General features: G+C 45.7%; 1 protein-coding gene across 2 annotated transcripts in view; it reads left to right on the forward strand.

Annotated features, from left to right (window-relative positions):
* Nucleotides 1–6,355: 6,355 nt before the first annotated feature.
* The window catches only part of Rusc2 (RUN and SH3 domain containing 2), a 48,488-nt gene continuing 28,924 nt past the window's right edge, over nt 6,356–25,919 (forward strand). The window contains exon 1 of one of the 2 annotated variants that reach the window (XM_036177634.1): nt 6,356–6,516. The gene's annotated coding sequence lies outside the window, so the exon portion shown is untranslated. The remainder of the gene's footprint in view (nt 6,517–25,919) is intronic. The other variant, XM_036177632.1, reaches the window with a different exon arrangement.

Consider the following 25,919-nt stretch of genomic DNA (forward strand, 5'->3'; position numbering starts at 1 on the left):
CATTCTCCTTCAAACCACCATGACCACATCCTTCCTTTATCTAGCTAATATTTATCTGCTCTTGGTGTGGGTCACTTGCTTTACCTTCACTGACAACACAATCTCCTTGTTCTTTGGGGGTGCCTCTTCCTTATGTTAGAAAACCTGTCTCATAATTTGAACATCTGATCACTTATAGGCCCATTTTAATGGTGGCTTGCTTCTCCAGCTTTTCACCTAAGTCATGAATGCACTCCCTGGGAGAAAGTATTGCACACAGGTGTGGGGTGGGGGCTGTATTTAATCCTCACCATCCCATAGAAGGCAAACGCTTAATGCTTTTCATTGTTTACTTTTCCTAACTTGCATCTTACCTTCTCCCTCAGAACTATAGCTCACACTTCTATGGGCAGTTCCCAGTTATTCTCTGGGGGTCTCGGGACCCCTCCTTATGGCACACCGTTACTCATGGTCTCCTACCTAAGGCATCTATAAAAGTACAGTCTGGACCAGCATTATCCTCAGCATATCCTCGTGAGCAGTCAGCACCCTCTCCTGATACTTCACATGCTTCCTGGTTTGACTCTTCAATCCTTCGTCTCTCAAGAAGAGCCAAACAAACAAAAACAAAAAAGAAGAACCAAATGTACCACATTTGGGAATGTGTGTGCAAAACAAGTTTGCGACTCATCATTGCCTACCTACTTTGAGAAAAGGGTCAGAAATTTAGATGTCAGAGATCTCTTTGGGGAGAAGAAGTGTTTGTGGGCTTTGAGTTACAGCCTTAGTTCAATCCAAGCTGAGAAGGCTATGTAGACATATTTGAGCAGATTGTTGATATGACTGATAACTATGTTTAGGGAACACAAAATATTTGATACCCTGCTTTTCACTAGAAAGTCTTTAAAAATCCAAGAAAAGTTTAACTATGTGTCCCATGCCAGAGCAGGAAGTGATGACTGCTTTGTGCACCCATGGATTTCCAGGACCAAAGTATTACCCCAGAACCATGTAGGCCACACACAAAGGACACACCATGCTTTATCTCATCAGACAGACTATCTGAACTATAATGCCTCAGGAGAAGGAAGGTGGGATGTGCTGCCACATGTGAGCAGATTGTCTTCACCTTGCCAGGTGAGGTAGCGCACACCTCTAATCCCAGCACTCAGGAGGCAGAGGCAGCTGGATCTCTGTGAGTTCGAGGCCAGCCTGGTCTGCATAGTGAGATTTATAAAAAGGAGGATTTGTGAGAAACAAAGGAACCCTTGAGGAAAAACTAGCTGTAGGCATTTGCTAAGGTCTACAACTAGTTTGTGACAGCATACATCAGGTAAGAATTTTCTTTACCTTTTCTCTCTACCGTCCTACTCAAACTCTGGAGAGATGAGGGCTAGAAAATTTGGAGGAGAGATGAGTAGGTCAACATAAGTAAGCATCTACTGAGCTCTACTGCGTTTTTCCAGTGAACATGACCACCTGAAATCCAGTAAAGCTAAGAGACAAGGGAAAGCAAGCACTGTAAAGTTTTCAATTTTAAAAATTAATTCAAGGAGCTGGCTCATTAGTAAAAGCACTTGCTGTTCTTGCAAAAGACTTGGGTTCGATTCCCAGTACCCACATAGTGCATAGACATACATACAGACAAAACATTTAAGCATACAAAACGATAGAAGGAATAAATATAAACATTAATTCTGGCTGTTGTACACCCATAATATCAATCCTTGGGAGGCAAAGGCAAGAAAATCAGAAAGGCTATCCTTAGCTATATAATGAGTTCAAGACCAACCAGAGGTAAGTGAGACCCTCACTCAAAAAAACAAAAGAAAGTCCTGGTTTCATTAAGCTATCTTCATTACTAAAATGGAGGCTGGAGTGACAAGCATCAGGGCTACCTAAAGATAACTAGGAATTTTGTGGAATTCACAGCCAAGAGATAGTCAGAGGCTTTTAAATTTTTCTGAGATGGAATCTATCAGCATAGCCCAGGCTTACCTGGAACTTGTGATTCTCCTGCCTCAGTTTCTCAAGGCTGGAATTATAAGCATATAACATAATCTTTAGCCTTAAATGGGTTAACAGTTACCCCTCACTCCACAAATCCCATCCTTTAAAGGCTCTCCTTAAACAGACATACTAATGAGATCTATAAATTTGCTCCATTTGAGCTACTATCTTAGCCCCAAATGTCTCAAAGCACCATTTGTATACAGTGTTCCAGGGCCTTCTGGAAATTTCACTCTCTATTCCATCATATCCATTCTCATATACAGTAAATAGTTACTGAGCTCCATGATTTGGGAGTAAAGGGAAAAAACAAAAGATTTCTGATTATCCAATGTCCATTTTCTACTGATGATAATATAAAACCACAAACTAGGTAAGTTTACAATTGTTTTAACAGAAGCTTAGTTTGAAATAAACATAGAAACACACACACACACACACACACACACACACACACACACACAAACAATTTTTCAAATCTATGGACAAGAGCGGGAATGGTGGTACATGCTTTCAATCCCAGCACTCAGAAGGCAGAGACAGACAGATCTCTATGAGTTCAAGGCCAGCCTGACATAGCAAGTCCCAGGCCAACCAGGTCTACACAGTGGGACTTCATTTCAAAAGAATCTATGAAAAGGCTTCCCATGCAGAATAAATAGCTAGTGTAATGACTTTGTAAGAAAAAGACGTCTAGGGTCAGGGATTTAGCTCAGTGGTAGATCCTCAGCTTAAAAAAAAAAAAAAAAAAAAAAAGTCTGGGCCAGGCAGTGGTGGCGCACACACCTTTAGTCCCAGCACTTGGGAGGCAGAGGCAGGTGGATCTCTGGGAGTTCAAGGCCAGCCTGATCTCCAAAACGAGTTACAGGAAAGGTACAAAGCTTCACAGAGAAACCCTGTCTCAAAAAAAATAAATAAATAAATAAAAATAAAAATAAAAATAAAGAAAGAAAGAAGGAAAGAAAGAGAAAAGAAAAGAAGTCTGCTGTATAAAACACAGCAAAGGCCTGGGGAATTAGCTCGATATGGTTGGAACAGTGGACAGTTTTGAATCCCATTTGAAAAGATTTTGGCCAGGGGTACAAGGCTGGAGAGATGGCTCAGCCATTAAAGGCTAGGCTTATAACCAAAAAAATTAAAAGACTAGGGGTACCAAGGTAACATCAGGAAGACTATGAGGCAATCTTATTTTCCTGTGTACAGTACAGTGATGGTGAGGACTAAGGCCATAGCAGTGGAGAAAATCAATGGATAGAGGGTATATTTCAATTTTTATCATTTTCTTTTATTTTTATTTTATGAATTTTTTTACCTGCATGTCTGTATACCACGTGCATGCATGGTACCCATAGAGGCAGAAGGCACTGGATCCCTGGGGGAAAGGGAACTGGAGTTACAGAGGGAGGTGAGCTGCCTTGTGGGTGCTGGGAGTCAAACTCAGGTCCTTTGGTAGAACAGCCAGTGCTCTTAACAGGTGAGCCATCTCTCCAGATCCCTACTCTGGGGGAGACGTTTTAAAGAGAGAGCCAAAGACTTCTGAGGATTGGCTATGTAAAATATGCAATAGTTTACCAAGATCACTGATTCGCACATTATCTGACTCTATGGTAATCAAGAACATTGGATCCATTGGTGACTCGCCTTCCCACACAGTTCCTGAAGAATGAGTGAACCTAGCTGGTGGGACTTGTACCAGCTGACCCCACTACCTACACCCAGCCAGGGTGGATATGTCACTCACTGTGGCTTTCATCTCTGGCCATGAGATTTGAGCTCTGAGAAACAGTCTGTGATATAACCAGAAATAAAAGGATGTGTAATGGGCGGGAGCAATGGCTGCTCTTCCAGAGGATCTCAGTTTGATTTGAATTTGAGGAGTACCAATTTGCAGAACTTTTGATTAAATTGGGGATGGGTGAAGGGAAAATAGTCTAGGATCCCAAGTGATCCTAAATGCTATATTTTCCCGTCTTAGTCAGGGTTTCTATTGATGTGACGAAACACCATGACCAAGAAGCACACTGGTGAGGAAAGCTTACACTTCCACATTGCTGTCACCACTGAAGAACATCAGGTCAGGAACTCAAACAGGACAGGAACCTGGAGGCAGGAGCTGAAGGCAGAAGCCATGGAGGGGTGCTGCTTACTGGCTTGCTCAGCCTGCTTTCTTATAGACCCCAGGACCACCAGCCCAGGGATGGTATCACCCACAATGGGCTGGGCCCTCCCCATAGGTCACTAATTGAGAAAACGCCTTACAGCTGATCTCATGGAGGCATTTCCTCAGCTGAGGCTCCTTCCTCTGATGACTCTAGCTTGTGTCAAGTTGACTCACAAAACCGGTCAGTACATCCCCCAACCACTTTGTAAATAAATATCTTAAAATATTTGAGGCTGGAATTGCAGGGGCTAGGGAAGCATTCCTTGTTTACAGCAGTGGTAAATAAGGTCATGAAGGAAAAAGTGCAGTGAGCTGGTTCTGTGACCTTTCCAGGTTTCTGGGAGGCTGTTAACAGTGTGGGCCTAGCCTGTGAAAACCGAAACTGCCTGTGTGTTCTGGCTATTCCCCCAGAAAGATAACATTCTCGGTCTAAAACAGGTGATGTCTTTATGGAATCCAACTCAGAAAGCCCCTCCCGAGGCTTTCTACTGAACTGAAACAGTGCTTGTCTGTTCCTCTTCGGGTATCTGCTTTATTCTTTATGCAGAAGACTACATACTTTGAATTTTTCTTCTTCTGACAAATTCGGGTCACTTTAAAATGGAGGCCTCAGTTTCTGAAACTACATGACCTCTTATTTTTATTTTTTAAATTATTTTAAGGGGTTGGGGATTTAGCTCAGTGGTAGAGCATCTTCCTAGCAAGCACAAGGCCCTGGATTTGGTCCTCAGCTCTGAAAAAAAAAAAAATTTTTAAAATGTTTATATGTATGGCTGTTTTGCCTACATGTATGGCTGTGCACTACGTGCATGCAGAAGGATCCGGGTTGGATTCCTAGCATCCACATGGTGGCTCACAATCACCTGTAACTCCAGTTCCAACGGATCTACTACCCTTTTCTGGCTTCTGCAGGCACCAAGTGCCTCTTCATGGCTCCCCCTGCTGGAAGAGCTAACAACCAACTCTCTCCTCTCTCAAGCAATCTTGCCTTCACAAATTCTTATTTAGTCTTGCCTAATCCCAGCACTGGAGAGGCAGAGGCAGGCAGATCTCTCTGAGTCTGAGGCCAGTCTGCACTACATAGAGAGTTCCAGGACTGCTATAGTGAAAAAAAAAAAAAAAACCAAAACCAAAACCAAAACAAAACAAAAAAACAGAAAAGCAAGCAATCAAGAACTTTACTGTCTCTCCATCGTTTACAGGCAAGCTCGAAATCATAAGGTCTCCATCATCCAAGCCTGCCCACTGTCTCTTGCAGCGCTCTGCTTCTCACCCCTCAATGCTATCATTTGGCCTGCCCCTTTGTCTTTTCACACATGCCTGTCCCTCTACAGCTGTTTTTTGCTGTTGTTTGCTTGCTTTTTGAGACAAGATCTCACTATGTATGTAGCCTTGTCTGTCCGGGAATTCACTATATAGACCAGGCTTACCTCAAACTCACAAAGATCCGCCTGCCCCTGTCGGAGTAAAAGTATGTGGCATCAAGCCCGACCAACTTTCTCTCATTCTTTAAAACTCGCTCTCCAGCATCTCTGTGAGTGTGAGGCTAGGATACATGAACGCACTGTGACTTTTATCTGCTTCCTTGGCTGGCCTAAAGGACAGGGTCTCAGACTCGCCATTTGGAGAATGGCTGCTGCTTACTGGGCTTCCAGAAACTGAACGACAGCCCGCTCCGCCTGGAGCAGCAGGGAGGCACTGCCGTTCTTCGCCCGATCAGCCTCAAGGCAGTAGGAGTTTGGGTCCCAGGTTTAACCAGGGAGTCTTGTCCCCGGCTGTGCATGGGGTACTTTTTGAAAATTCCCAAAGCCCGAATACCCCCCTGCCCAACCACACCCCAGGGGCCGAGTCCACCGGTCTCCAGGGTGGCCAGGCTTTCGCGTTTGGTCCCTGTTCCGTTTTGGACATTTCTCCACGATGCTCTCCCGGAATGCACGGCGGGGCTCGCTGCCCAGGCCGAAGCAGGGGGCCACGCGCACCTGCCCGCCGGGCTCCGCACCAGCCTCCTCGGGCACCAGGCTCCTCGGGCTCGAGCGCAGGGCGGCGCCGCCGCACCCCGGCGGCTGGCTGGCGACAAAGCCGGGCGCGTGACTGGCGCTGGGCGCAGCGCCGCAGCCGGGGAGGTGGGCGCGCCCGCGGCCTGGGCGGGCCGAACCAACGCGCTTCGCGGAGGGGCCGCGCGACGGCTGCCCAGAGCGGACCATCGGCACCACGCCTGCAGGGGGCGCCGGGCGTGACCAACGCCGAGCCGAGGGGAGCGGAGGGGAGCGCCGGCGGGGGGCTGCCACGCGACCCCTGGAGGCTCCGGGAGGCGCCAGACGCCGCCGCCCGCGCGGAAGGGACGCGGCTGACAGGTGAGCAGCGAGGTAGGCGCGCCTCTCCCCAGGCTAGCGGGACCCTGGACTCCCACTGTCCCCACATTGCGAGGGGTCCCTGGCGACGGGGGCCTCGGCCTGCCCACCCACCCTGCCCACAGCCAGGCGCTCGGCCTGCCCGCCCCGCCTTCCCGCCTCCCGTCTGCATCCTCTGGTCCCCGGCTCTGCTGCGGAGGTCCAAGGGACCCTCAGAAACGCAGCACCAGCCAGCCCTTTGGGCACCACCCAAGTCCACCTCCAACCGTCTCCTCAAACTGTCCCCCTTCCCCGAGACGCCCGGACCGGCTCGTGCCAGCCATCGCTGAACCCACATCTGTGTCCTCCGGGTGGGAGCACAGCTGCCTGTCATCTCCCGCAGTGACCGCAGCGGGTCCTCTGCGCCCGCCCTCCGTGCCTTTGGCTCCGGGTTCCCAAGTTGATCCTTGCCCAGCGCCGGCCAGTTTTACCTTTCTTGTTCGCTGCTGCTCCGTTACTGCACACACCTGCCGTGAAGGACAAGGTGATCCAGTTGTCACAGACCAGCTGTGGCTCGCCAAGGTGGCCCTGCAGACACTGAGAGGGCCACACACTGCTTATCTTTGTTTCTGCGGTCCCCAGCACAGTGCCTGGCACATAGTAGCACGAATTAAATACCTCCTGGGCAGATGAAAGAGTAAACGAGTCCAGTGCGGGGACTGCGGGGCAGGAAAGGTGTGTCTCGTTACATAAAGAAGAAAAGGGTGTCATTTAGGGGATTGGTTCAGTCTTTCGGTCTAGGAATATTCAGAATTTATCACCTTTCCGTTCTTGTTCCAGTCTCGTTTGCCATTAGGACTTCTATGTGCCTGCTGTTTGCGTTTTTTTGTTTTTGTTTTTGTTTTGTTTTAAGGTAATCTAAGAGCTGCAGAGGTTCGTATTGGTTAGTTCCTTAGAGGCTACCCAGATAATCTTGAAAGAGCTTTGCCAGGGTTACCGTTCCTCTTCCTTGGAGACTAGCTGCTCCCCCTGGGGAAGAACTCTAGAGCCAGCCCGGCCCTTAAATCTGACTCTGTAGCTGGTTGTTGAACCATGCATGCTTCAGGAGGTTGAAGAAGCGAAGGACCTTGGTTAGGTTCAGGGTTCAGGTACTTATTTTTGGCCCAGGCTTTAAGGAAAGTAGGCGGTGTTGCTGGATGATGAAACGGTGCAGGAAAAACGGTAGCCGTTTATAAGCTGGGAAGGAGGGCCTGATAGCATTATTCCAACACAGGCTCAAAGTATTAGCAAATAAAAATAGTGGCTGAGGGGGCTGGGGTTGTATCTCACCAGCAGAGCCCTTGCCTGGCATCACATCAAGTCAGTGGCTTCAATCCCCGGAAACAAACAGACAAACAATAAATAAATAGCACAGGATGCTCTGTAGAACATAAACAGTAGTGTGGCTTTATGGGAAGACACCACCTAAACACTACCCCAAGTACCCCCTCCTGCTGTCTGGCCTTGGGGGCTTACACAGCTGTTCCTTTCTGCGTCCCAGTGATTTTTATATTGATGTCGAAGGACGCTTTTTGTTTGGTTGGGGTTTTTTTGTTGTTGTTTTGAGACAAGGTCTCACTTTGTAGCCCTGGCATGCCTTGAACTCAAAGACATCTGCCTGCCTCTGCCTCCTGAGGAGTGGAGCTAAAACTGTGGGCCACCCCATGCAACTTGACCATCATCACTTTCGGAAGTGTGCCTTCACAGATGCAGAGGATGTTTTTCACATGCCAGTGTCTAGCTTTGATTACTCTTACCCTCTGACATGTCTTTGTATAACAAAACTTGAGATCACAGAAACCCAGCGTGGGGAGAGGCTCCTGAGCCAAATTAAATAATTTTTTTTTACTTTTATTTTTTGTAATCAGTATATTTTTTAAATGAATTTAGAATTTTCTACTTTTTCTGGCATAGGCTCCTTACAGACCTCAATTACCCCAGGTCAAAACCCCCTGGATTATTGATTTTTCTCCTCAATCCCAAAACTTCAGAGCACTACCAGATAGGATAGTTGCCCGGTTAAATTTGAATTTGTGATAAACAATGGAACCCTATAATTTTACTTGCTAAATCTGGCAACCGTAGTTCACGAGGAGGCTTATGTGTTCTGTTTTCCTCTCAGGGCTTGCTTGCAAATTTAGGACAATAACTCACCCTTTTCTTCCTGTCTTCCTGTTACTCACACACAATGACTGTGCACTCTGCTAAAAGTCACTTGACCAAGAGGTCATGCCGTACACGTCTGGGTAAGGCCAGGCTCTGTGAAGTGCTTTGATAGGTCAGTGCTTAGGTTACCCTGAAGATACTCACTCCAACAGTGGTTTGTAATCTTGCTCTTTCGATCCCATGCATCTGTTTTGCATGGGAGCACCTTTTGGGTGGACAGGTATTAACACTGCACCAAGCTGGCTGTGGGCACTGGGGTGGAATGGTGGGTATGGGGTGGAATTCTTACAACAGCAACAGCGTGTTAACCGAGGGCACATTCTCCGTTGTACCAAATTTACTCTCCTTTCCATTGTGATAAAAATGTGTGTTCATACAGTTGTGCAACCATCGCCATCCAAGTTCAGAACTTTCATCTTTCAAATTATTTATTTTTATGTGTATGGGTTTCTGCCTGGATATATATATCTGTGCACCACATGTATGCAGTGGCAGAAGAAGGTGTCTGATCCCCTTGGAACTGAAATTACAGAGGGTGGTGAGCCAGCATGGGGGTGCTGAGAATCAAACCCAGGTCCTCTGGAAGAGCAGCCAGTGCTCTTATCCACTAAGCCATCTCTCCAACTCCTTTTTTTCTTCTTTTAAACTGAAACTCTGTACTAGGAAGACTGACTCCCCGCTTCCCCCACCTCCCATCTCCTGGAGTCAGCAGCTCACATCTCTGAACTTGGCTGCTGTAGACACCATGTAAGTGGACTCATGATAGTTTGAAATAGTTTCTTTTACCTAACAGAATTTTTTCAAGTTTTATCCATGTTGTAGCTTATATCAGAGTTTCCCTCATAGCTAAGGCTGAATATACTTAGTGTGTGTACGCACACATTTGTATGTGCATTGGAGAATGTGTACGTGCCACATTCCATTGTCTATCTATTGATGGATACTTGGGTTGCTTTTGCCTTTTAGCCATTACGAATAATACTGAGATTAATATGAGTGTACAGATACGTTTGAGTTTCTTCTTTCAATTTTTGTGATTTATACCAAGAAATGAGTTGCTGGTATGTGATAGATTCATGAAGTTTTTTTTATAAGAACCAGCACAAGTTCTCATAAATACTGTACCATTCCTCACTCCCACCAGTACACAGGGAGTCGTTTCCCAGCTCCTTGCCAGCACATGTGATTCTGTAGGTTTTAAGAGGCCGTCCTCATAAGCATAAAGCAGTGTCAGTGTAGGTCTATGCTGGTTTCACTGTTCTGTTACAATGCCAGGGATCAAATCCAAAGCCCCCACGCTCGTGAAGTCCTCTACCATTGCTACAGCACAAGCTCTTCTTTTCAAAATTGAGGCAGGGTCCAAGTTACTGGAGTTGGCCTTGAACGCGGCACGTGGCCCAAGCAGGCCTTGAACTCCTGCTCCTTTGCCTCAGCTTCTCAGGCAGCTGGCACTGTCTTTTTCACACATCACCTCTGTAAGTTGTTCATAGTCTCCCTTCCTTTCAGGTCCCGTGGTTTTGACTTGCACCCCGTATCTTTTTGTGTCTTTACTGGCCACGTGTGGCTCTTCTTTGGAGAAATGTCTGCTCAAGTCCTTGCCCCGTTTTGTCCTGGGACGTTTTCTGTTGCCGAGTCAAATGTCCTTTACATATTTAAGCATTAACCTGCATGCAAGAAGTGCTTTGTGAATATTTTCTCCCAATCCGAGAACTAGCCTTTCTCTCTTGATGGTTTGTTTGTTTGTTTGTTTGTTTTAGATACAGTCTCACTATTTAGCCCAGGCTGGCTTTGAACTCAGTATATAGGTCTTTTATTTCTTTGACTAAGTTTATTCCTAAGTATTTTTTTCTCTTTGATGTTACTATATATGGGACTATTCTTAATTTCCATTTTGGTTTATTCATGGTTAGTGTGTAGAAACACAACTGATTTTTACGTGTTAATTTTGTAATTTGTAAAATTGTAATTTTTGTTAATTTTACAATATTTGTCCTAATGCTTTCTGTGGAATTTTTATGGTTTCCTGATTGTGGGGTCATTTCATATGGGGATAAAGATAACTTTCCTTATTCTTTTTTAATTTGGATGTCATCTACTTATTTATTTATGATGCATCAATCTAATTAATCTTACCAGTAAAAATCCAGGAGCCAGATACTGTGTTAAGAATCTGAAAGAGCAGAGAAGCAGGGGAGCAGCCACCAGTGACTTCCTACCTCTTCTGTTCCTCTAACCAAAAGGGCGGAGATCCCGTCTCAGCCCCGCCTTACCACTTCCTGTTCCTCTCTCTATAGTCCTCCAAACCTCTATGGTTAACTAGTGGCTAGCTCTGAACTCTGATTCCAAGCAAGCTTTATTCGTCAGAACACAAACAAAATTCACACAACATATTTATTGGCCTCACTTCTTAGTGAGGGCTCTTGGTATCTGTTGAATAAAGCTGGCAAAGTAAAATGTATTTACTCCTAACACATAATCCTTATGGATTTGATGATATGGTGTTTGAGCCCTCAGTTGGCACCTAGAAAAAAACTGGTCCATTAATCAACGGTTGAGAATTGTGGGTCTGGAGAGATGGCCCAGCAGTTAAGAGCATTTATTGCTCTTTCAGAGGACCCGAGTTCAGTTCCCTTAAAAAAGAAAATCTCTATTGCTTAGAATTCTTCTTCATTTAATAAAAAGTCTCTTATCTTCTCCAAAAACATAAGACAGTAAGCCTATGTGTTTCAGCTTCTTCTGTAAAGTCCTGTGGACCAGAACCATGGGTTGATACCTGGTCTTCAGTTCTGTGTCTGACTCCCTCAGGCAACTCCAAACTCCTGGCCACAGAGATGGCCCTGGTTAGACTCTGTGGGTCTTAAAACAAAACAAATTGATATGAATGTGAGAAAGATCTGTGGGGAAGCCAGGGAGGGAGCTGCAGCCAGGGAGCTGAAGAGGGCAGTGGTGAGAATGATCAGTATGCATTGCCTAGATGTGGGAAATGGTCCATGAAATGACTGAAATGAGTAAGACCCAGCTAACTTCTTGCTAGAATGTAGTTATCTTAGGCTCCAAAGGCTAAATGTATTTGCTGTATAACTAAACCAAAAATCTGTCTTTGATTTGTTTATGTATTTTTATATTTTTGTGCTTCTTTTCATTTCCTGTACAGTTCTTTTTAAAAAGAAAATTCAGCTTCACAGTTCATACTTAAGCAAAAATGGAAAGTTGTTTTTATCCATGCACCTGTAAAGAAAAGAGAGTTCTCAAGATGGCATAGCTAGGATCCAGATGAACCTGGAGGAAAGGGAAACCCTGGAGAGGGCTGAAGACTTTCTGCTGGCCCTGTTCACCCTGGGGTTATTTCTCTTCCAAAGTTTTCTTTGTATATTAACCCTGTTGGTTGACCTAGGATACAGCCAGATTTTGTCATACAGAGAAACAATTCTCTGACGGTTCTGAATAGATGGAAATTTTTCTCTAAGATGCTAATGTTAATGGTTTCCTTTCTGGTGTCTTCCCGCGGGGTTTACCGTCTCATTTCTCTATCATCCCAGAGCAACCACTGAGAGCCGAGGATGGCACTGGGAGACCGAGGCAGGTTTATGAGTTCAAAACCTGCTTGGGCTACATGTGGAGGCCATCCCAAACAACTCCAGCTGAATTTATGAGTTATCTGGCTGGGTATGTCCCAAGGGTCCTAGAACGTTTGTTGTCATTAGCTTTGAGACACGGCCTCAAACTCAGGGTTCTCTTGCCTCAGCCTCCCAAACTGCTGGGTTTGCAGCAGCATATGCAGGCTCTGGAAGGCTCAGTTTCCCCTCGGAGCCCTGATTCCCCACTGGAGACATGGTTGGGTTGGGAGTCTATAACCTGTCAATGAGCTGCTCAGCTGATGCTTGGCGGTGGTTTGAGAGAGACATTACCAAAATCCTTCTGCATACATACAGTCTCCTAATCCTATGAAACTCTTGGCTTAAGTCAGTGAGCTGCACAGAGCCAGATGAACTGCAGGTTTCATCCTTTTAGTTTAAGGCCTGTACTCGTTTGTCAGCTTGTTTAGTCCGGAGTTAGAAAATGCTTTCCTAGTCATACTTCCTTGTTTGCAGTATGACAACTTTGGGGTTGGGGATATATATATATATGTATATATATATATACAGTTTAAATATATGTGTGCATGTACATACTGAATGCTAGAGGGTTCTACACCTCCTCTTTGAGTACTGTGGCCTTCTTCCTCTAATCTTCTCTAGACATATGCTTTCAAATTTAAGATAAAAAAAGAAAAAAAAGAATCTACCTGCGTTGCCCCTGAAATTCTTGTTGGGAAGCCTAGTCTGAGGCCCAGGTGCTTAACTACCCAAAAACCTCCCTAGGAAAGGGGGTGGGGGAATGGCTCAGTGGTAAGAGCACTGGCTGCTCTTCCAGAGGACCCTGGTTCAGTTCCCAGCACCTCTGTTGTGGCTAACAACCATTTGTAACTCCAGTTCCAAGGGGTCTGAAGCTCTCTCCAGCCTCTGCTGGTGTCACATGCACATGGTGCATGAACATACCAAACACTCCTACAAATAAAAATTAATCTTGTTTTTAAAAGCCCCAGGTAGGGCAGATTCTGTGGGTTCATGGACCACACTTTGAGAAGCTCTGCTCTTCCGGCTTCAATCTCAACTTCTTACTCTGCACATCTCGACTCTGACCACTGGAACGGCTTTTCTTCCTGGTTGTTTGGGTTGTTGTTTTGTTTTGTTTTGTTTTGACACAAGGTCTCACTATGTAACCCTGGCTGACCTGGAACTCACTAGTAGACCAGGCTGACCTTGAACTAGAAATCCACCTCCCCTGCCTCCCGGAGGCATGTGTCACCACATCCAGCTTGTTTTCCCCTAGAAAGGATGGAGCTGGGGAGATGGCTCACCTGCTGCTAGCACCAGCTGCCCTTGTGGAAAACCTAGGTTCAGTTCCCAGCCCTTGCCGAGCACCTCACCGCCACATGTGACTCCAGCTCCAAGACATCTGATGCCCTTGTCTGGCCTCCAGGCACACACACGGTGCATATACATACATGCAGGCAAAATATTGATACACATTTTTTTTTTTTAATTTTGAGACACAGTCTCACTATTTAGATGTAGGTGGCCTGGAACTCGCTATGTTGACCATACTGGTCTTGAACTCACAGAGATCTGTGTGCCTGTGCCTCCCAAGTGCTGGGATTAAAGATGTGTTATACCTGGCCATAGGGCAGGAAGAGTTTGAATCCAAGGTCTCTCAGAGACCTAGGAAGGACTCAGCTTCTTCCAGTGTTTGAGCTTCTAAACTGATTTTAAGTGACCAAGGCCAGAGAGGTGACTCAGTGGTTAAGAGCACTGGCTGCTTCTGCAGAGGACCCAGTGTCAACTTCTAGCACGCACCCACATGGTGGCTCACAACTGTCTATAACTCCAGTTCCACAGAACCCAACACCCTCTTCTGGCCACTGTGAGTACTGGCCATGCAAATTGTACACAGACATACATGCAGGCAGAACACAGACAATTAAAAAAAAAATTAAATGTTTAAATGATTGAATTTCAAGCCAGGATTATAGTTATTGAAGAATGTTTTAAATATTTATAACACATTATTTTAATTAAAAAAAAAAAATGCTTGGAACATATGTAAAAGTCCCCGAGGCAGGAAAATGGCCTTTTAGAAAAACTGATTTCGTGGTGTGGCTGAAAGTGTCCCTCATGTTTGCTGACCTGGAGTTCACTGATGATCCTGGTCCAGACAATATCAGAGAGGTAACAGGAAATGAAATTCGACAGTAGATAATCCAGGAGTTAATGGAAGGCTGGGGTGGGGGGCATATATTACCAGCACTTGGGAGGCTGAGGCAGGAGGATCATGAGTTCAAGACCAGCCTGGACTGTAGAGTACATCTGAGGCCAGTCCTGGTTCTAGGACCAGATTCTGTCTCGAAGAAGTGGGGAAGGGAGAGCAAGTATTGGCTGGGAGATTAGGTAAACAGAAACATCATGGGTAGCCAGTGGATGCCACCTGCTAAAGAGAACAGAGGAATGGTGCTCTGATGATCTGGGGTCAGGGGTCACTTTAATAGAAAAGCTAGCTTGTTAGGAAGTCAAGCCGCACTCTGGCTTCTCATGAGCAACCCCAGCCAGCGTTTGCTGCACCTGCCTGCTCTTCAGTGACCACTGTTTGTTTGTTTTGTTTTGCTTTGCTTTTTCGGCAGGGCCTTGCTGTGGAACCCCGGCTGACCTGAATTTGTTATGTTAAACCGAGCTTCTCTCAAAATCATGAACATCCTGCCTCTGCGTCCCGAGTGCTGGCATCACAGGTGTATGCCACAGCACCCAAGACCCTCCATCCACTCTTACCTAATTCTGTTTCCTATCCCCTGGCTGTTTCTGAGTACCACCAGGGGACTCCAGGTCATGTGCCTCCCTGCTGGACAATAACTACTGTTTTCAGGTCTCTTCCCTGTCCCGCTGGCTACGTCCACGTTCCTAAATGATACACTCATTCCTCACTTCTTTGATTTCTTCAGTGCATAGCCCAGGTCACAGCCGTCTTTCTGCTTCCACCTTCCAGGTGCTGCTGAGATTACCGGTACTGACCACCATTCCCGGTTTAGAGCCTCGGTATGGCGTGTACCTGCGTACTTGCATGTGTGCGTGCATGTGTGCGTGCATACGTGTGTGTTGTCGTTCTCTTTTGTTTTGTTTTCAAGATCGGGTCTTACTCTGCAGCCCTGGCTGCCCCAGGAACTTGCTATGTAATCCAGACTGGCCTTGAACCCAGAGATCTGCCTGCCTCTGTCACCCGAGTACTGGAATTAAAGACAAGTGCTACTGCGTGCGTGCGTGCATGTGTGCGTGCATGTGTGCGTGCGTGGGTGCGTGCGTGCGATCCTGAGCAGAGCCGGAAGCCCAGAATAACTTAGAACTCACTGTACTGTGTATCTGATTTTGAGCTCCTGCCCCCTCCTGCCACTGGCTCCAGGTGCTGGTGCTGTACCTGTGCCACCAAACCCAGATATCCTTGGTTTAAATAGCTTGTGACTTTCTAACATAGAAAGCAAAAACTCAGCATTAATAACCTACCTTCTTCTTCACACCTTAATCCCAGCACTCAGGAGGCAGAGGCAGGTGAATCTCTGTAAGTTCAAGGCCAGCCTGGTCTACAAAGCAAGTTCCAGGATATCCAGGGCTACACAGAGAAACCCTGTCTCAAAAAACCAATAATAATAATAATAATAATAAATAATCTGCTTTCTTTACAAGCTCCAATTAAATAATATCTTGTATTTACTGTGAGACTTGGTCTGTGAACATTTATTACTGTGTACCTTTTGTAACTGTTAGTACTTTGTTTTTATTTGCTTATTTTTCTATATATTTACTCCTGATTCTCCCCTATGTTCTTTGGCAGAACTGTGAAAATACCTTCACAGTGTCATTTTCTAAATGGCCAAGCATGTTTCTTCCTCCTCTGCCTAGACTCCTGCTTCTCAGCCTTCATCTACGTAAGTTCCTTCAGACCTCAGCTTAAACATCTCTGCCTCAGGGCTTCCCGCCTGCTCATTTCTGACCAGGTCTTTTGCCTCTTTATTTCTTGATCATATTTGTACCGTGTGATTTCATCTGCCTTCCTCTACAAAATTATAAACTCTTATCCTTTGGAAGAATTGTTGAGGGTTGAAGGAATCCCGAATTAGAGCGTTGGTTGTAGGAATTTAGAAAACAGGATAACTAAGACTTTCTTTTCTTTTCTTTTCTTTTCTTTTCTTTTCTTTTCTTTTCTTTCTTTTTCTTTTTTTTTCATGTGGAGGACTCTCCCAGGTGTTCTGTTGACCGTGGGCCATTCAGGTAGTCATGTACCTAGTGATGTGTATTGGATGGGGAGTTCTGGATTTGCAGATAGCTTCAAACTCACCGTACCTTTCTCTGTGTTCTCCTGGGACATTTCCTGTGACACAGGAACGAAGAACAGAGCTGTGGAGAAAAGTTAAAGCATGTGCTGCAGTTACCTGTTGAACAGGAAATGGTGGCCATCATAATGACATGGTTCCCTGCTGGAAATTACTATCAAAAAGGCAGGAACAGGGATTTGGATTCAAGAAAAGGAGATTCCTGGTATATATTTAGTATAGTTGTTATTTACTGAGCCCTCAGTAAATACCATTCACTGTCTTTGACATCATACATCTTTTCTCTAACTTTTACCTGTAAGAAAGGTGTTGTTATTATCTTCATTATAAAAATGATTCTGAGGGCTGGAGAGGTGGCTCAGTGGTTAAGAGCACTGGCTGCTTTTACAGAGGACCTGGGTTTGGTTCCCAGCAACCACATGATGACTCACAGTCATTATAACTCCAGTTCTAGGGAATCTGATGCCCTATTCTGTCCTCCAATGGTACCAGGCAGACACCCATTCATGTTAATTAATTAATTAATTAATTAATTAATTAATTATTATTATTATTTTGTTTTGTTTTTTGTTTTTCAAGACAGGGTTTCTCTGTGTAGTTTTGGTGCCTGTTCTGGATCTCGCTCTGTAGACCAGGCTGGCCTTAAACTCACAGAGATCCACCACCTGGCTCTGCCTTCCAAGTGCTGGGAGTATCATATCACTTGCCTAGTCCTTTACAAAAGCCAGAAATAACAGTACATGACTGTAATAACAGCTGCTGCTCAGGAGGCAGAGGCAAGAGGATCACAGTTTCTCTCCAGCTTGGGCTATATAGAAACAACCTATCTTAAGAAAAAGTGAAAACAGCCAGATGTGGTGGTGCACACCTTTAATCCCAGCACTCAGGAGGCAGAGTCAGGTGGATCTCTGTGAGTTTGAGGCCAGCCTGGTCTACAGAGTGAGTTCCAGGACAGCCAGAGCTACATAGTAAGACTCTGTCTCAAAAACAAAAGAAAGGGAAGGAGAAGGTAGGGGGTGGGGGACTAGAATCCTATATCCTATACCCACTGTTTCACAGCCCTCTACATTGACCACAAAGAAACAGAAGTAAATGACCTGAAGTTGTAATGGGCAGTGGGTAGTTTGCTGACGTGAGTTCTTATGCCTTAAGTATAAATATGAAATATAAATGGGCTAAACTCCAACAAAATCCGTAAGTCAGAGGGGACCTCAACTGGGGTCAGGTTGTTGATGTCAGCTAGCCACTGTGTGGAACAGCATTGTCACTTTAACACAAGTGACTTAGTCACTAGTACAGTGTAAGCAGGCTTTAATCAAGAAGGAGTTAAGTTAGGGCTGGAGAGATGGTTCAGTGGTTAGGAGCACTAGCTAGTTAGCTGCTGGACAAAACAGAGAGAGTTCATGTGTACACGTGTGCACTAACATGTGCAGGTGCACACGTGTGTATGTCTGTGTGTAAGACAGAACAACGTTGAGTGCTGTTTCTCCTCAGGAGCCATCCATCTTGTTTTTTGAGACAGGGTCTCTCACTGGCCTAGAACTTGCCAGTTAGGCTACGCTGTCTGTCTCCACCTCCCCAGCACTGGGGTTACAAATGCATACCAGTTGGCTGGCTTTTCATGTGGGTTTGATCAAGCTCAGATCCTTGCCCAGCAGGCACTTTAGAAACTGAATCATCACCACAGCTCCAGGGCTGACTTCTGTGGTATTGTTTTAAAGATTTACTTATGTTAATTGTGAGTGCTTGGTTGCATGTATGTAAGTATGTGCATGCGTGCATGGGTGGTGCCCATGGAAGCCAGAAGAGGGCATCAAATAATGCCCTGGAACTGGAGTTACACGTGGTTGTGAGCTGCCATGTCCCGGGCTGGGAGCACACCCAGGTCCTCTTTAAGAGCAGCCAATGCTCTCATCCATTGAGCCGCCTCTCCAGCCCCCTTGAATTCTCTGTATGTGTCCCTTACTAAGAGCTGAACCCAGAAACATGCCAAGCAAGAACTCTGTCTGAATTCATCCCCAGTGATTTTTATAATTTAACTGTTTTCATGTGCCCCAGCCATCCCAAGGCCTAGTTGATAGTTTGTATATTCATGTTTTAGTGGGGACTATGTTGGGGATAAAACAGTGCCTTTTACATATTAAGCAAGTGTGCTGTCACTTGGCTGCATTCCCAGCCCAGCCTGCATCACCGTACCCAGGGGTTTGGTCTCCCTCCGTGAGCTTGAAGCTTCATGCAGACAGCCATCGGGTCTCTTTGTCTCCATGGTGTAGTACCTGGCACTTGGAAGGGACTCAGTTGTAATTTACTCACTGAATTATCTAGTTTGGGGGTAAGAGTGGCATCTTGGAGTCCTTAGGACCAGAGTTGCTGTCTGTCTACCTGAAGCAGAGACGGAAACCCTGCCACGGCCTGGTAGGTAGGCTGTTGGGCCAGGTTGTTGGATTCCCAAGGGCCCCAAAGGCCTGATGCCAGACGGACTTTGTTTGGCAAAGGGGCTTGTCCTTGTTGTGACATTGGACTGTAAGTGGGTTATGCAGTGTTCTGTCCCCAAGTGAACCCAGTGGGGCTGCAGTTGGCAATGGAAGTGAAGAGTCACACACCCCCTTCTAGAACCTCCCTACCTCTAGAGATGGCCCCAGGCTAGGTTGTCCAAGCAGGACATGCCCAGCCCTTCCTTGAAATTCTAAACAGTCTTCCAGATGAAGTTGGAGTAGCTCCCAGGGAGGCCAGCCGACCTTATGTAACTTCGCAGACTGCCCTCCTTCCCCAACCCCCGCCCTTTTAAGGGAAAAAAACAAATTGTTCCTCGAGGAGTGCTGGACTTTTTGCCACACATCCTGCATTCTTTCCTTGCTACTCAGCGGCCCCTATGAATAGCTAACGGCCAAGCTGAAGACTGGTGAGGTTAAAGGGTGAGGTTGGAAGAAAGATGGAAAGAGGAAGGAATGTCAGAACACACTGTTCTGGGTCTCAGTCCGAGGCCCAGGCCCAGCGGTGGAAGTGGTCCCTGGGGTATTTCTCTGCATGTCCTGGAAGCCAGCCAGTGAACTTCTGGTTTCCTATCCAGCGTCCCCACACCCTGGCAAAGAGAACTGGGGTCAGGCCGCAGAAACTGTGCACACTTGTGACTGCTGTAGTCCCGTCTGGAGAAAGACATTCTTCCAGTTTAGTTTAGTGAAGGTCATTGCTGAATGAGTTCAGAGACCGAGTTCTCGGCTGGCGGGTGTAAGTTTGGGCCACATTTCAAGCATCTCCTGTGCGTCCGGCTTTAGGCTAGGTCAGCAGGCCGCAAAGATGAAGAGTACAGTGCTGGGGTAGCATGCAGCCAGAGAGGGAAGAAATGCACAAGATAGTTAAATTTATAGCCTGTAGGCCGTGTGCATGCTCACGGTGTATTTCTTTTATAAGGTTGACCATCGGGCTTATATTCATCAGTGAATTGTTGTGCTACTCCAGGATTAGCACAACTATAGGAAAACCTGAGGGCTGTGTGGGAATTATCTAGACAAATGAGCAGTTTCTAGACAGTACAGAAGACACAGGGCAGGCAGCTGAAGAGATTGGGAAGGGTCAAGTATATCTTTGAGAAGTTGGAATTCTTTAGAAATCTTTGAAGATTTTTTAATGGACCCATAATAGTACAATTTACAATGTACAGCATGATATTTCTATGTATTTCTATGTATGTAAAATGATCAAGTCAGAGTAATTGGCATATCCTTCACCTTAAACACTTATCACTTGTGTTAGAAATATTCAAAATCCTCTCTACTGGTCATTTTGAAATATTCGGTCAGTTATTCTGTTATGAGTTTTTAGGCAAGAGTAGTGTAATAGACTTCATTTTAAAAGGGTGACTCAAGGTCTCAAGGTAGATGTTGTAAAGATTCAGACAAGTGATAATTATAGGCTAGTCTTCAGTAGCAATAAGGATGGAGAAAGATGGACAGGGTCAGTAAGACTTGATTATTGAGATGTGGTAGGACATCTAAAGTAGAATACACATGTGTGCGCGCACACTGGTATATATGTAATAGAAGCTAGAAGCCCCAAATGGGTGACTTGGATAAAATGAAAAGTTTATTTCTCCACAACAGCAGACAGCAGCAGACGTCCAGCCCTGGGCTGGTGCAGCATTCCACAGTCCTCTGAGGTCCGTCCAGACCCTTCCCGTCTTCTGTGCTTGTTCCTGCTTCTGAAGGACCAGCCCTCAGCAGCTCGGGAATGGAAGGGAGGAGTCGCAGACTAATCACTCAGTTGACTCTGTCTGAGGGAGTAAAACAATTCTCTGGGGCCAGTGAAAAAGGGAAACACACACACACACACACACACACACACACACACACACACACTCAAACCCACGCTCACCTCCACCATGTCAGGATCTGACTTAGGTGTTGACAAATGGGCAAACCTTCAGCAGGTCAGAGAAAGTCTTGATATCTCTTCTGTTCTTCTAGCCTGATCCCTTTCTTCTTCATTTTATTTTTCCCTTACAGCTTATCACCCCAGCAAAATCTTTCAAGCAATATAAAAATTAAATGTGGTTATGTTCTATTTTTCAAGTGAATGATTACAATAAATACAAGTAAAAAACATGTTTCTCATTTCCTTTACATGATTAAACATTTCATGTATTTCAGGTGAAAACAAATTATCCCCAAGAACCTACATATATTCGTGTCCAAGTAACTTGTTATAGATTAACAAAGTGTAAGCAAGCAAGGATACTTTGCTCAGCCAGTTCCTTTACTGGCAGGCTGCATTTTGTGGTTACAAAAAAAGGATCGATCTCCTATTATTTCTCTCAAAAGGTAATCTTATAAAAAAAAAATCTTAAAAGAATCACAAATCTAAACTTTTATGTATGAAGAACAACCAGTCATCTCTACTTTAAATCCTCAGGGTGCATACCCACTCATCAACAGTTTTTTATTAAATCATGTCAGGAAGCTGAGGGCAGGAATGGGTACAAGGAATTAATCATCACCTTTGATCACCAACCCACTCTAGCAAGAAAGGTACGTCAGCCAGCAATAACCAGGCTATTGTTCCTTGACCTCAAGGAGTCCCTTGCTCAACTGTTAAAAGTGTACCTTTCTAAAGTTTAAATTATTCCCCAAGATTTTCTGCCTCAAAGCCATTACTGAAAGCATCTTAACCTAACCTTACTAACAGTTTGCATGTCTAGATTCTTTTTGTTTGTTTTGTTTTGGTTTTTGGTTTTTTGAGGCAGGGTTTCTCTGTGTAGCTTTGCGCCTTTCCTGCAACTCGCTTTGGAGACCAGGCTGGCCTCAAACTCACAGAGATCCACCTGCCTCTGCCTCCTGAATGCTGGAATTAAAGGCGTGCGCCACCACCGCCCGGCTAGATTCTTTCTAAGGGTGATGGTTGAATCATTAATGTGCTCCAGCAGCGATGTTTGGAAGAAGTCAGTCACTGTTATTGTAAGTACTAGTAACACTGCCCAATGCGGGCTAGAAACCTCCTGAGAGTTTTTGCACAGCTTACAGATGATGAGATGTGGTGGCCACAAAGGCAGTAGCAGAGCTGTGCTCAAAAGCAGCATGAGGTCCTCTGCCTCCCCAAGGCTCCCTCGGATGTGGCTTTGCTGACGGCCCAGCCATGCTCCCTGAGTTCCAAAGCTGCTTGCTGTCTGTCTCCCCCCCCCCCCCCCCCCCCCGTGTCTCCTGACAGCTTCCCCCAGGCCATCTTTATGGACCTAGGTAGTAGCTGTCACATCTACCCTACTAGCAGTTAAGACAGGGAAGAGAGGAAGGAAGAATCCATTGCAAGCCCACACACTTCCTCTACAGGTGGAAGTGGGAATACAAAATTCCACTTGGAGAACATGGTATTCAGCCAAGTTACCAAAGCTGACAAAGAGTGAATGAGTGTTTGATTGGCAGCTAGCAGTCTGGGGTTTGGGAAGGAAGGGACTAATTCAGCACAGCCCAAAGTGTTTACAGAACAACAGAGGTGACACCAAGTGCTTGAAGAGACTTTTTAGCCACTAGGCAAAGATGAGCATATTTTCATCTTGCTTTATTCTTGTGAAGAGTAAATAAACATTAGTTCAGGTAAGCCACAAGTTTAAATGTGACTGTATTGATTGGATGTCAGTCGCTTTGAAAGACCCCCGGAGAGGTCTCCCTTCAGGAGAGACCCCCGGCTCAATGAGCACGCAGCGACCACCGATCAGATGCAGCTTACCATAGGGAATTGCCAGGCTTATAATTTGTTGTGGTGATATATTGTATATCAAATAAAGCTTGCCTGAGGATCAGAAGACAGAGCCAGACACTCTAGCACATATCTTAAATCCTAGCACGCAGGAGGCAGAAATCCATCTGGATCTCTGTGAGTTCAAAGCCACCCTGGACTTCGTGAGATTGATTCAGTCTAAGAAAGAAACAGAACCAGGCAGTGGTGGCACACACCTTTAATCCCAGCACTTGGGATCTCATGCCTTTGCTCCCAATACTTGGGAAGCACACACGCCTTTAATCCCAGCACTTGGGAGGTTGAGACAGGAAGTGAAATGGCTGGGCGGAGAGAGGCATATAAGGTGTGAGGAGACAGGAACTAAAAGCCTTTCGGCTGAGGACTCAGGGCCATTCAGTCAGAGGATTCGTGGAGTTAGGATCTCGCCTTCCATTCAGCCTGAGGACTCGGCAGTGGTGAGAAGTTTCTCTAGTGGCTTGTTCCTTTGTCTCTGATCTTTCAGCATTCACCCCAATATCTGGATCTGTCTTTTTATTATTATTATTATTATTATTATTATTATTATTATAAGACTGTTTAGAATTTGTGCAGCAATTTGTAGTATCTTGTCATTTGCTGACAGTCATATTATTGAGAAGGGCGAACCAACAGATTGCTATTTTAGAACAAAACCTAAACCAGTCTCAAATGAAGGCATGTACTCAGTGTTCTTCTCCACGGAGGATATTAGCAGCGTGTTAGAGCCATGATAGCAGAACTTGGGAGTGAGTCAGACCAGAGTTCTGAGCCCAGCACTGTGATCTTGGATAAACGTAATCAAGACTGCCTTGGTGTCCTCAGCTGCAAAGCAGGCCAAGAGTGTCTACTCTGCACAGTGACTGTAAAGGTTAGAAATGTGTTCATGACCAACAGCTAGCTAGCACTGTGGATAGCATCATATCTAATAAGTAATGGGTAATATTATAAGGATTAAGTATTTAGCCATCAGCCATTTGTTCCTTTACTGAGACCAGGCTGGCCTCGAACTCACAGAGATCCACCTGCCTCTGCCTCCTGAGTGCTGGAATTAAAGGCATGTGCCACCACCCGGCTGATTTCTACATTTTTAAAGGGTTGCACATTTTAAAATTTCTTACAATGAATTCAGATGTTCTTACCACAGACAATGATTAAGTACTTGAGGTGATGTTAAATTCATTTGACTTATTTATTCCATACTGGACTCATAAATCATAACATCACTTTGAACCTTATAAGTATACAACTATAAATGGTCAATTTACAATACAAAAAATTTTTTAAGAAAACAAAAACCCAGGAGTACACTGCATAACTCTATTACCCACAAGCCCAAATATTTGCTTTCTGGTCCTTTACAGATAGAGCTTGCTGATCCCTAAGGCCCCTTCTCTGAAGGCAGGTGTGCATCAATAGAGCTGGCAGGAGAGGTACAGATGTCTGTTTGGAATCTCAGAGAAGGCAGAGGCAGTAACCGTGCATCAGTATCAAGGAAAACTAGATTTCTCTTTTCCGTCTCTGAGAGTTCTAGAGACCTTGCCGGCTGAGGAGTTGCAGGACTGGAAAGAATAAAGGCTTGTGTGGGCCTTCGGGTACAGTACTGCCTTTGTCCCAGCTGTGCACTGGTGCTCCGTCCTCCGTCAGTGTGGCTCTCTGGGGCCCTGTAAACCAAGTCCTGTAAAGCCTGCTCCTGCCTGTACTTCTAGTGGAGGACAGCCTCAAACCAGTGTCCTGGGCCATCATGGGCAGCATAGAGCGGGGTCGGGGGAGGCGGTCCCTGCTCTTTTGTTCCAACCTTCTTTCTTCCACGTTAGCAGAAATCATTGCCTTCTACATAGCCAAGCAGACTCTTAACTACTTCACCTGTGTCTCAAACCCACTTTCCAATATGGCCGCCATAGCCTAGAAGGGGGGAAGCCCTGGAGGGGGCCGAGGTGTTCTACCCGATTGTGTCGATAACTACAGTTCTGAAATGTTTAGTTCCAGTGCTTTGACTCATAGCATTTACATTTCCTGTTCTTTATGTTTTTCAAATTTTGTTCTTGCTTCACCACCAGAAGATGATTACGAGTAGACCCTTTTCAGGGGGCAGAGCTGGAGCTTGTGAGGACAGGTAGCCTGCCCCGTGTGACCCAGCACATCAGAGAAAAGACCAAGAATGAAAACAGTGTTCCTGTCCCCGGCATCCTGCCATGATCCTAGGCATGCTAGCTTCCAGAGGGAGCTGCCTCAAAGGCTTATCATGGTGATCGAGTCTGGTTGTCTCTGGGGCTGCATTGTTGTTCCGATGGCCAGCCAGATAAGCCTTGAATGACAGAAAAAGAGTGTGCTGACCGAGTTCACACTGTGGCTCCTTGTGCACTGATGTAGCTGTGAGTCTAGCAGGGAGGTGAAGGAGTGGTTGTTACCATGTGCTTGCCTGGTTTTTTTTGCAGTTCAGCATTCCTACCTGATGTGTGGTACATTTTTGTCATTCTCCAGCAGTCTGCTGTGTGATGAGTGGCCCCTCATTAGGTCTGTCTACATCTATTTACACAAGCTGCCCAGCTGTCTGCTCCCTCACAGCACTGTCTGCCCGATGGGCAGGGAGAAGGCCGCCTTACAGGGAGGTGATGGAAACAGCCTTGGGGCTGCATGTGCTGTAGTCAGCATATATGAGGTGCCTAGGACCCCACTCCTCAGGCCTTTGGGAAGAGGTGACGTGGACGCTGGCTTCTGGCCAGACAGCTGGCTTCTTGGTGGCTCTAGCCTGTTGTGTCCTGTAGGAATACAGCTTTACTGGTGCGAGTGTCCAGGAAATGTGATGTTCCTCCTAGAAACGACCCATCAGCTGAGGACGGGCTCAGCCTGCCATTTATCTCAGGTGTCCTATGATATTCTCCCAAGTGTCCCTTTCTTTTCCTCATCAGCACATACCACACTAGTCTGTGACTTGTGGCAAGGCCAAGCTTGGGGATGTTGGGTGGAAATCTTCCCTTGACTCTGTTCAGATCATTTCAATACAACCAGTGTGTAAGTGTGTGTATATATGTCCTGACCGAAGCAACCATAGGCTCTTCTGGAAGAGGCCTAC

The sequence above is a fragment of the Onychomys torridus genome, chromosome 2, assembly GCF_903995425.1.
Source record: "Onychomys torridus chromosome 2, mOncTor1.1, whole genome shotgun sequence".
Classification (NCBI taxonomy): domain Eukaryota; kingdom Metazoa; phylum Chordata; class Mammalia; order Rodentia; family Cricetidae; genus Onychomys; species Onychomys torridus.